The sequence below is a fragment of the Gymnodraco acuticeps genome, unplaced genomic scaffold (genome assembly GCF_902827175.1).
Source record: "Gymnodraco acuticeps unplaced genomic scaffold, fGymAcu1.1, whole genome shotgun sequence".
Taxonomy (NCBI): Eukaryota; Metazoa; Chordata; class Actinopteri; order Perciformes; family Bathydraconidae; genus Gymnodraco; species Gymnodraco acuticeps.
This window is the reverse complement of record NW_022991530.1, coordinates 96,544-109,118: the sequence shown is the minus strand read 5'-3', so window position 1 is coordinate 109,118 and position 12,575 is coordinate 96,544.

Sequence of the window (12,575 nt, the reverse complement as noted above, 5' to 3'; positions counted from 1 at the left end):
TCTCCTGTAATATGACTTGATCGCTTTAAACTCCGCACACTGAGCTCTGATTGGTCAGCAGGCGGTGCTTTCACTGAGTTGAGCTCTTATCCTGGAACCTATCCTGCTCCGGAGCAGGCTAGCCGCTCAGCATAAATTCTCTAGCCCGCTAAAAAGTGAACCAGCTTCGTAGGACCGGAAATCCCTGAAGTTAGCTTACTAAACGAAAATCCTGATCCTGATCCTGATTCGTAGAATCAGGATTTTCGTTTAAAAATCACCGACTGTGTGAACGTGAAAATGAATAGAATATCACCTCCCATCTATTATAACTATTATACTATTATTATACTATTATGTTAAGAAAGCTTAATTAAATATCTGCCACAACATAAGTAAACGGATCAGAGTAACATTAAGTAGCCTACAGTCCGCGGCATATCACATCATAATGTATCATATATCTCCTTATCTGAGTCAGCTGAGCCGTTTCTGGCCGTGCAACACTCACAGTGTCACATACTGGATGCAGAAGTGTTATTTTCAGCAACACATTAAGTTGACGAAACACTCGAGTCAAATGTAGGCTAATTAAAGTCAGATCGTGTTTTAGACGGGGCAGTGATATCATAAACCTGTTAATGTACGCATTCAAACACTTGTTCTGTTACCAGCTGTATTCACCTTGCAGGTGCAGCTCTGTGGCTTTGATCCTGGATAAAGTGTTTAAGTCATGGATGTTTAAAGTTTAACTTCTTCATATTTGACTAGTATTAAAGTTCACTTTTCATTCAGAAAGTATGACGCTGCGCTGTCAGTGCGCTTCTCCATGTTTGTGATTGGTCGAATGCTCCAGATACCACCCCTTTCATGTGAACGCGCACCTAGCTAGATAGGACACCGCTGGCTTGAGCGATCCACTTGATAACCAGCGTCGTAGTACAGTTTAGCGAGAGCGCGTATGTTTTGGATTAGGCCAACCGGCTAACTCAAACATATCCAGGTTAGGTTGAACCAGCTTCGTAGTATAGGCCCCAGGCCTCTGGAATGAGACGTAACAAGTGAGTGTCAAAACAAAACAGGAAGTGAAAGACAATACAAGAATGACCAAACAACAACATGACTGACTCAACACTTTTGACGGTACGCAACAAGTTTAGCACAGCATTATTCTGGACGTCAATGATCATCACAGGTTTAATAAAACATATTTAAGTTTGAGAATCTAAAACTTAACGGCACAGCCTTTCTTTTTGAAGATAAATCAGAATAAAAATACTTACAGGAAGTGGAAATGAAGGATTAAAAGGCTCAAAAAATCCTCTCTAATGAACAAAAACACATTTAATCGAGTGCCAATTTGTGTGAGAGAAAGACGTTTAACAAGTTTGAAAGGATTTCATTAAAGTCCACCGTCTTTTATTCATCTCACTGAAATCTGTAACTGTCCATAGAATATTTTAGTCTTACTTCCACTCCAATTGGCTTCCTTTTTCTAGCAATATCCTTGTTTTGTTCGATGAAGGACAGAAGTCTTTGAAACGTTTTGGAAATGTTTATATGTAAGTGCAGTAGTAATTCTTACAGAGCACTTAAAGTGTTTGTTGTCTACTTGATATGAAGTCTGGTATGTGCACGACATTCATTTACACCGTTACATGACAGCATAACATTTTCAATATCTCTTCAAGGTAAAAGAAAAACCACTTCTACTTTTCAGCCTGGCCCTGTGTCTCATCTCTCCATCCTTTAGTTCATGATCTCTGTCTTTAGAGCAGATCAGAGCTAAGTGAAGCTATCGGGTTTCTCTTGAATGTTTGCAGGAGAGACGGAGCGGAACAGCCTTTCACAATGCAGAGTGAATCCTCCTGCTATGTTCTGCAACATTCCCAGCATTTCTACCTTTGGGTTTTTGCAACAGTACTTGTGGCAAGAAGAAACAGACCAAGGGAAAGAGTGATGGACATTTTGTTGAAACTCAGGAAGATAGGGCACAGAGAGAGGGGGAAAAGACCTTAAACACCATTAAGATGAGACACTACAAGCAAAAATATATTATTTTCATGCATAAGAAGGTGAATGCTACGAGTCCACTATCTAGTCTACAAGTCCTGTTGATTTCTGCATGAATAACAAGGTTGTAAGTCAAGTTATTACTACTTTCTTAAGGTTTTTTAACACATGTTCAGTTAGGTGAGTAATTACAGTTGCAGCGATTTTCCCGACAAATTAAAATCAGAGGAAAATTCTGTCAAAAAACTTCATCCATCAACATTTTTTATCCACACAATATCAACCTTCAAACATCAGTCCAACATCAGCATCCATATATTTTGATTGTGAGTGCATGTTGGATTGGCATTATGAAGAAAACTAACAGTTTCAGTATGTCACATGACAAACACCTTGCATCAACAAACACGGTGATACGCTGCATTATAAATCATGCTTGATGTGCTTCTCGTGAGCCAAAACAATTAAGCAGCTAAACGTGCAATTTGTTTGAGCGGAGTGGAAACTCAGCTGTGGTTCTTGTTATCCAGGCTCTGAGTGCCAGGACTGTCGGCTGTGCGGTAAAGCAAACAAACGCCGGTGTTGAACACACTCTGACTGACTTTAACTGAGGTTTGTTTACCTCCAACACGCTTGATTTCCATCGATTTCAACTGCACGAGAAGTGGAAACTGTAACAGTGTGAACAGATGCATCAATTACCGAAATAGCTCCAAAAAGTGCTGCAAGAAATCATTTTGATTTCATATATCTCAACGGTGGAATTCAAAAAAACACATTTACTTATGAACAAATTTGAGTTACTAGAGGATTGTTTTTTCTTCACTAACATAATAACATTTCTTATATTCTATTCGTCAGTACATTTTTAATAAACTATACTTTAAAAAGAGGTGGCGACAAAATTGGTCACTTTAACAAAAGGTAGAGATACAGCGTAAATGACACCAAATGGAGAGAAGGATCTAGAGAGTTCCCCACAATAGTCGGATTAAGTATCACCTCTTTCAAACGTCAACAGTGCCTCACAATAAAACCCCGCACACACTTGAGCAGAGAGCTTTCCGTTTCCAGCCTGGACCTCCGGACTACTGGGAGGTAACCCTAAACAAACACTGACTTACCTGGACAGGTAACCTGAGAGGAGACCCACCTTGAACCCCCTTCCTCCTTAACCCTCTTTCCCCCCACAGATGCACAATTTCCTGCAAGCAAGCATTAGCAACCACCATGGGGCCTCAGGGTGTGTGTGTGTTAGTGTGTGTGTGTGTGTGTGTGTTCCTGATGGAGCTGAGGACCAGAGAAAAATGAGAAGAGGGGATGAAGAGTGATTGGTGAGGTGTGAAGACGAGCAAATCTGGTTGGACAGGTGATCTATGGCCATGAGAAGAAGAAAAGAAGGGGGAAATGGGAGTAAAAGACGGAGTTTAAAGAGGATTTCTCTTTTGTCTAACGTGTTTTAGACGAGGGGCAGCAGTAGCCTGAAGTTTAGGGATCAGAGGATCGTTGGTTCAAATCTCGCAAATCCCAAAACCTGCAAGGAATGTTTGAGGTAGGAATTAAAAACTTATAATCTTTACGGAAATTACAGCTGTGGAAGATGTTTTAAGGTGCACTGGTTTAGGTTTTAGGGCATCAACCAGACTGGAGGTTAATATAGTGTTTCTCAGGTGAAGGAAGGAAAGAGGGAGAAGGACCTTGGGTAAACAGATTATTGTTTTATTTTGTTATCTTATCTGACAGCTGTTAGAAATAAAGTACAATCCTGTCCTTCAAAAATGTATTGAAGGAGTCGTTCAAAGTAGTAATATGAAATCCTCCCAACTGGAAAAACCCATGTAAAGAAGTCTTATTGAGTTTAATTAGTACACAAAGAACCACCGTATCCTAAACTGTTTTTTTTAAAAAGACACTTCAGTTAATGCTTTGTAAATTAAAACCTTATTTTACTATTTACTATCATTATTGCCAGCTCCTAATATATTACTTTTATATGTTTTCTTACTTTTTATAATGCTGCTACTTATCTTTTGTACCATAAACATTTATTTAATTGTATCAATGTGTGCTTGTCTTTTAATGTAATGTTGGTCTATTATCTGCACTGTGTCCTTGTGCTGAAACTAGGTATTTGTAATAATAATAATAATAATAATAAATTGTATTTGTAAAGCACCTTTCATTGCTAAAAGTAATCCCAAAGTGCTACTAGAGGTGTAATAGAAAAAAAAAAGAAACACAAGTTTAATCAAAGGCTTTTTTTAACGGAGACTTTTCCTCGCTTTGGGACGAATAACGGATTTCTGATTCTGATTAATCACTCTGGACATTATGCCAGTTATTTTCCATGTAAGTGAACACAAACACTGACCAAAGTTTGTCTCTCTAAACCTCCAACCTGATTCTGAAGACGTGCGGCCTCCGGGTCTCTGCGTCCGGGCTGTGGGAGAACAGGTGGGCATAGTTTCTGTCAAACAGAGAGAGATTGATGGAGTGGGTTAGAGCGCCGGCCTGGGGTATTCTCTTACAGCAGAGGCAGAGTGGGAGACAGCTGGACCCCGTACACTGGACCCTGTGTTTGCACGTGTGCATATTTCTGCTGCACCGTATATATATACATGTGTGTGTGTGTTCGTCTATAAGGAGATGCATTGTGATCTTCCTGAAACAACAGAAGATAAGAAGACACAAAGTTTGGACATGATCTGTATTTGACAGGTTTGATTTGTATTTACACATTTCAACGAAAATGAAGTGGTGTTCCTCAAGGCTCCATTTGAGGGCCTCTTTGGTCAAAATCAACATTCATTTTCTAACGTAGATTATGGAAAACATCTTATATCTTACTATAACAATGAAAGAAAATACAAATAAACGTGCTAATCCTATAATATTTGTAAATGTCGTTTTAAACGGATCATCTCCCTGTTAACACAGTCTTTGTTTTCTAACATGATGTTGTTAGAAATTAAAATCAATGTTGATATGGCGTAATTTGAATTAAATACACTATTTAATTTAAATCAGTTTTATTCTGAAAAACCGGAAGTTCACTAACTATTCATTTAATACTTTTATTCTGAAAATTCTTCACTTCCGGTTAGCATTAGCATGTGGCAAATGCTGCATTTTCAATCCGTGAATCAAAGGTGAAATGACATGACAGTGATGTTGTACACTGAGCACACTGGGATTAGCACTCATTTATTGCCGCTGAATAACGTTTATTAGGGAATGTTTAAATAACCACAGACACCAGGGGCCTGTACTACGAAGCTGGCTCAACCTAACCTGGATATGTTTGAGTTAGCCGGTTGGTCTAATCCAAAACATACGCGCTCTCGCTAAACGGTCCTACAACGCTGGCTATCAAGTGGATCGCTCAAGCCAGCCGTGTCCTATCTAGTTAGGTGCGCGTTCACATGAAAGGGGTGGTATCTGGAGCATTCGACCAATCACAAACATGGAGAAGCGTACTGACAGCGCAGCGTCATACTTCCTGAATGAAAAGTGAACTTTAATACTAGTCAAAAATGAAGAAGTTAAACTTTAAACATCCATGACTTAAACACTTTATCCAGGATCAAAGCCACAGAGCTGCACCTGCAAGGTGAATACAGCTGGTAACAGAATAAGTGTTTGAATGCGTACATTAACAGGTTTATGATATCACTGCCCGTCTAAAACACGATCTGACTTTAATTACATTTGTCTCGAGTGTTTCGTCAACTTAATGTGTTGCTTAAAATAATACTTCTGCATACAGTATGTGACACTGTGAGTGTTGCACGGCCAGATACGGCTCAGCTGACTCAGATAAGGAAATATATGATACATTATGAAGTGATATGCCGCGGACTGTACTTAATGTTACTCTGATCCGGTTACTTATGTTGTGGCAGATATTTAAGTAAGCTTTCTTAACGCTAATGTTATAATAGTCAGATTGCTCTGAAGATGGAGCTGATATTCTATTAATGTTCACGTTCACACAGTCGGTGATTTTTGCCGGCCGTCTTTCCTGCGACGGCAGCTTTTCTGTATTTCCTTTCTCCTGTAATATGACTTGATCGCTTTAAACTCCGCACACTGAGCTCTGATTGGTCAGCAGGCGGTGCTTTCACTGAGTTGAGCTCTTAGCCTGCAACCTAACCTGCTCCCGACCAGGTTAGCCGCTAAGCATAAGTTACCATGGAGATCTAGCCTGCTAAAAAGAGAACCAGCTTCGTAGGACCGGAAAGCCGGAGTTTTCCCTGCAGTTAGCCGGCTAAGCGAAAATCCTGCTTCGTAGTATACCCCCCAGGAATGATGTAATTTAACAACAGAAAAAGGCAGGAATTGCATTGGACCCGCCCCCGACGACGCCGGCCAATAGGAGAAGACCTCAGATGACAACAGGAAGAGCAAGCCAAGAATTGACCTCTTCTACCTGCTGACCTGGACTGACCGGTCGGATGAGGAGAGCGCCTCCACTCGCACATTTCATTTTGTACACCACCGCATCTTTTGTGTAATTAAATGCTGTTAACTTTTATAAGCTTCCCTTGACTCTTTTCAGTCTCTCCTGCCTTCAGGGTTCTAGAATACACTAACAATGTCCAAAACAAGCACCAAGCAAAACAAAATGTGTGTGATGTTCCTCAAGGCTCCATTTGAGGGCCTCTTTTGTTAGCGTAGATTATGGAAAACATCTTATATCTTACTATAATAATGCAGGATACTGTATATCATGGTCACCAGCTGATTAAAGTACAAATCTAAATAATGCATTTAACAAGTGATTCATAGGATGTGCGAAACTTTTCTCCCGTTAATAAAGAATAAAACTGACTATTAGTCTTCGATTTGAAGAAGAACGACTATCAAAAAAGCTGGAAGTATTATCGGACACCCTTTTGTTAAACTTGCACTGTGGACCTGTGTGTACAGTTTTAAGATTAACTATAACAACATTGTTGACGTGCTTTTTTTAAAATCCGACTGGCCAGCTGCTTCTCACAGCTCCAAACATGGCTGTAAATTCCCAAACATGCGTTATTTGGATAAACTCATCACATATTGGTCTAAATGGTTGTTTCTTGCCCTAAAAAGTGCTATAACTTCATAACAGTCTATTAAAAGCTTAAAAACGCAAGTAAAGGTTGATAAAGATGGCAACGGAGCCTATGCGCTAACCTGAACACACAATTAGGCAATGTGGAAGAAGCCTAGAGCAGGTGAAGCATAAGGTAAATACAAATAACTTACTTTCCTATAACATTAGTAAAGGTTGGTTTCAACTGATCTTCTCCATTTTAACACTCTTTGTTTTCTGACGTCCAAAACAGGGACAAAGGTCTCTAAAACAAGCCCTCGCCTAAAAAGGAAATATTGGTAACACTTTATTTTGATAGTCCATAGTTAACACTCTACAAGTCATCAGTTGACATTCAACAACACTGTTTCAACAGACAAGTAACATGCATGTAACTAACTGCCAGTAGAATATAAGTTACATCTCAAGTGTTGATCTATAGATTTGACAAATGTGTTCTGTTGATAGGTTATAGACTTTCTACTGTTCTCAACTGTGTTTCACTTTAATTGGATAGTCCTAACACATGCCTACAAACGCTTAGTGGAGAATCCCTACTAAAAGTATACTGATAGTCAACTCTAGATTAGTTGACGATCAACAGAAAGTCAACTAAACTCTAAAGTTGCTCATCAACTAATGCTTAATGTAATCTTTAGTTGACATCTTGACTCTCAACAGATTATCAACAGATAGTCAACATGACCCTGTTGACAACTGACAGATTGATTTTGAGTAGTTGATTGTCAATTTTGAAGATGTTGACACAATATACAGATAGTAAGGTTGAATATTGGTTAATACGCTGTTGACATGCTACTAAATGTCAACTGACGACTTATAGAGTGTTAAATATGGACTATCAAAATAAAGTGTTACCGAAATATTTTCTTAATCAATCAAGAGGAGTTACACGAGTTTCACACAATAGTGCTAACCTGCGTAGCACTTTAAATGACTTATTTCACTTTCCCTCCAGAGGACAAAGAAGTGAAGACAAGATACAGTTGTGTGATGTGGAGGGGTTGAAAGCACGGTTTCACTCTATTTTTCACGTCCATGTGCAACTGTTGTAAAAATCCATGTGTACACAGAGGATAAAATACCTGTACTGTGTGTAGTTTAAGGGGCATGTGTTTAATCACACATCCTTCGAAACCACAGTGCCGTACAATGGTCCAGTCAAGGGTAAGTCACTCAAGCAATGTTTTAATCAAAAGAAAAATGCTTTCAATTTAACGAACAATGTTTTTAACGTGTTACACAATTTACCATAGTGGGCTCTAATGTACCATCATTCTGCGTCCATCTGCCGGAGGCCTTCTGTCCAATGAGTCTGTAATTGAAAACGCACAAAGAGCTGACATTCAGAAAGGAGAAATAAATGAGGTTTTTCTTGTCCATAATACAAAGTGGCCATGACATGTTTCTGGGGGTTCGATCGGTTTGTTGGTCAGAAGAAAACAACTCACATTGATTACCGCAGCAGGCCGTCACACTGCAATATATAAAGATGAATGGAGATCATCAACACTTTACCGACACATTGGCACCATGCACGGGGAACAACACGTGCATTTAGGTAAACAAAAGCAGATTTAGAAATAAATACAGGGAATCCAACGACTGATGAATATGTTGACAGTGGGTCTAAGATGATAGAGAATTAGCTAGCAGTGTTCATATATTTATTACCAATATGATTGCATGATTTTAAACACATTATCTCATACAGCACATATTCTCTAAGTGTTTTTGGGAAGTTTTTCTAATGCGAGAGCAGAGATTGTGAAGTCCCTCGGCTTTTCTTCATATTAGCTATACATCCTTAAGAATAAGACTAGCATGTTTATCACATTATTGTGCTCTGAAATTCTCTATTGTATAGTTATTTTTGAAGTTTGATCTGTAAGACTTGCAGCGTTTATGTATTCGGTTGTATTTTCTGTATATTTTTGCAATTTTGTTTCGTTTTTTGTCATATTATCAGATTTTGTTCCCATTATTTTGGTTTAATTCTGTCTAAATGCAGCTTTTGATTCTCAAAAATGTTATTTTCCTACACCTGAGAGTATGAAAAGTAGATTATGACGCTTACTTTAAGCCACATGTGTCAAACTCAAGGCCCGGGGGCCAAATCAGGCCCTTGGTGGATTTAATTTCGGCCCGCAGTATAATTTCTAATTACTATTAGATCTGGCCCTTCGGTATATTGCTCTCACACCTTCACTCCATCCTGAGGGTCTCCTCAGCTCAGAGCCTGAGCCCAAACATTGATGACCTTGCACCCAAGATGAGATGCCAAGTATCTGCTTGAACTAGCATCACAGAGCAGCACACTGAGTTTACATGGATGTTTCCTTCTGCACTTTCTCTCACGACAACAGGGCATGTTTGGGTTTTTCTTTGAGGGGAATAGTTTTGTTGAAGCTGTTGTTGGCCTGTGGGAAAATGTAATCATAAGAAATGAGTCTGGAGAAGCTGCAGATAGAGCCATAAGAAATGAATGCAGCTGATTATTTAATGTTTAATGTTGTTTTTATAGGCAATCATTTAAGCTTTGTTAGTTCCAGGTTGAATATGTGCAATAAGTTCATTTCAATAAGTGTTAAAATAAACATTGAACCAGTCCGGCCCTCGACTAGTACCGATTTTTTAATGTTGGCCCACTGTGTATATGAGTTTGACACCCCTTAAGCAGATCATTAATTTGTTTCATGCAAATGAAAAAATGCAAGCACATGCAGCTGTAATTGGGTACTGAAATTGTTTAAAAAATGTATTTGACCTTTCTTCAAATGTTCTGGGGACTACTGTTATATACTGTTATTATATATTACTGTCATATTTTTCCCGCCTCTACAAGGCGGGAAAAATATGAATGTTTCAAGCACATCCAGCTGTAATAAATAAATCAATGAATTGTTTTTATTTGACCTTTCCTTACAAAACGTGGAATTCGATTTGTGTATTTCAAGGGAATTCTAACCAAAGAGGAAGCATAATTAAACAAGCCACTAAAAAAGTATAAAAGAGATATAGAAAAAGTAAAAAGAGTACAAATAAATACGTGTTTCAAGCACATCCAGCTGTAATATAATCTAAATAGAAACGGGGTTTTCAAGGAAATTCTGACCAAAACGGCAGCATAATTACACAAACCATCACAAGATAAAACAGTTATTAAAAATGTAGTAAAACTGAAATAGAGGTTTCAAGCACATCCAGCTGCATCATACTGCCTGAGTACATTTAATGTTTTTATTTGAAATTCTTGAAATTGAAATGTGCTTATTCAAGGGAATTATGACCAGCATAATTACACAAACCTTTAAAAAACATTAAACTGCAATACGAGGTAAAAAAAAAGGAATATATGTAAAGAAAGATTACAAATAAATATATATGATTTTAAGCACATCCATCTGTGACATACTGCATGTGTAAATTAACAAATACAATTATATTTCTTCATTTCACAAAGGGGAAAAATATCCTTTATCCTGAGTGAAGCAGCTGCAGAAAGCTCCTGTAAAGAGAGCGGGACGTCTTTGAATTGAGGTCTGACGGTGGGATATTGATTGAACACACACACACACACACACACACACACACACACACACACACACACACACACACCACACACACACACACACACACACACACACACACACACACACACACACACACACACACACACACACACACACACACACACACACACACACACACACCATCTCCTGTGTGTGAAGTATTGACGTGATACCACTGTATAAAGCAGCAGACTGACCTTCAACTTGCTGTAAAATGGAACAAAAACAATACACCGAGTCTCTTATTGAAACAATTGTCATTACAAGTAGGAGCATCGCTGACGTTTTTTTAAAATGTATTTTATTGCTCAGAACATCCATCTGCTTTTGTTTAGGGACTGGAGATATTACATTGAATTGTATTAGAGTCCATTAAAGGTATGTTGAAGGATTTTTGATTTAGTAATGTTGTCAAATGGTGTGTTTAAAAACCTTTTTTCTATGTTTGCAGATCAATTTTGAACAAGGTAAGGACAAATATTCAAACAAAAACCGAAGATCTAAGTGCTTTTATTTTGTTTGTCAATACATAACCTGTTCAGTTCACATTTAAAAATCCCGGTTTTTTGTCTGCTCCTTGGTTCTGAAAACTTCAAGGAAAATATTACTTTAAATTGCTATCCAAACTAAAGAGGACAATTTCAAGGATTTAACATATTGATTGAGTACACACACACACACACACACACACACACACACACACACACACACACACACACACACACACCACACACACACACACACACACAAACAAACACACACACACACACACATACCATGTATACATCACTTCAGGGGACATTACATTGACTTACATGCATTTCCTGGAGACTTATCCTAACCTTAACCATAACCAACACATGCCTAACCCTAACCCTAACCCTTAACCTTATCCTAACCCTTAACCTAACCCTAACTCTTAACCTAACCCTAACCCTAATCCTAATCCTAAACCTAACCAAGTCTTCACCCTAAAATTAATGATTCCCCCCATGGGGACCTCCATTTTGTCCCCATAAGGGAGGCGAGTCCCCACACGTGACTGTGTAAACAGATTTAGGTCCCCACAAGTATAGTAATGCTAGGCCACACACACACACACACACACACACACACACACACACACACACACACACACACACACACACACACACACACACACACACACACACACACACACACACACACACACACACACATTGAAGGATCCTTGGTTTTTGTCTCCTTTTTCCTTGGTTTTGAGGTAAAATGTACTTTAAGATGAAGAACGCGTGATTTTATTTGGAAACATACTTTATTTTTGCCTCTTACACCTGCTTTCCATTTAATTTTTGCCTTGAATAGATAGACTATTAGTAAATTACATTAAAAAAAGGCAGAACAAATATATGGTGGGTATAAAACATTATTTTGCTATTGTTAAAAAAAAGTCCTTGAATTGTATCGTGCTGTGTGATTTTCATTCATTAACGCGGCCTATTGTGCACAAATCCTCCAGCGACACTGAACAGGTGATTGTGGATATTGTTATGAATAACTCCATTGTACTTAATATCCTTGAAAGTACCCCATTGACTTCATCAGGTTATCCTTTCAGTCTCACATTCAAATGCAGATCATCAACAGCACCCTCTGCAGGTCATCACAAGGTATTACATGAGTTCTGATAAATATTCTTTTATATATTTGTTTCTGTTACAGCAGCATGTAAAAAAACACTAAATATATATATCAACAGTAAAATAATAATGTGTGTCTTGTTAGAAAAAGCATCCAGCTCTTTCTCTTTTAGTAGACATATGACAACAGTAATAGATAGATAGAATTATTAACAAAGCACTTATATACTAATAAAGGACTGGCTTACCTAAAGCCAGTTGAGTAGCACTTGAAATGTTTGGCTCTATGAAACCTGA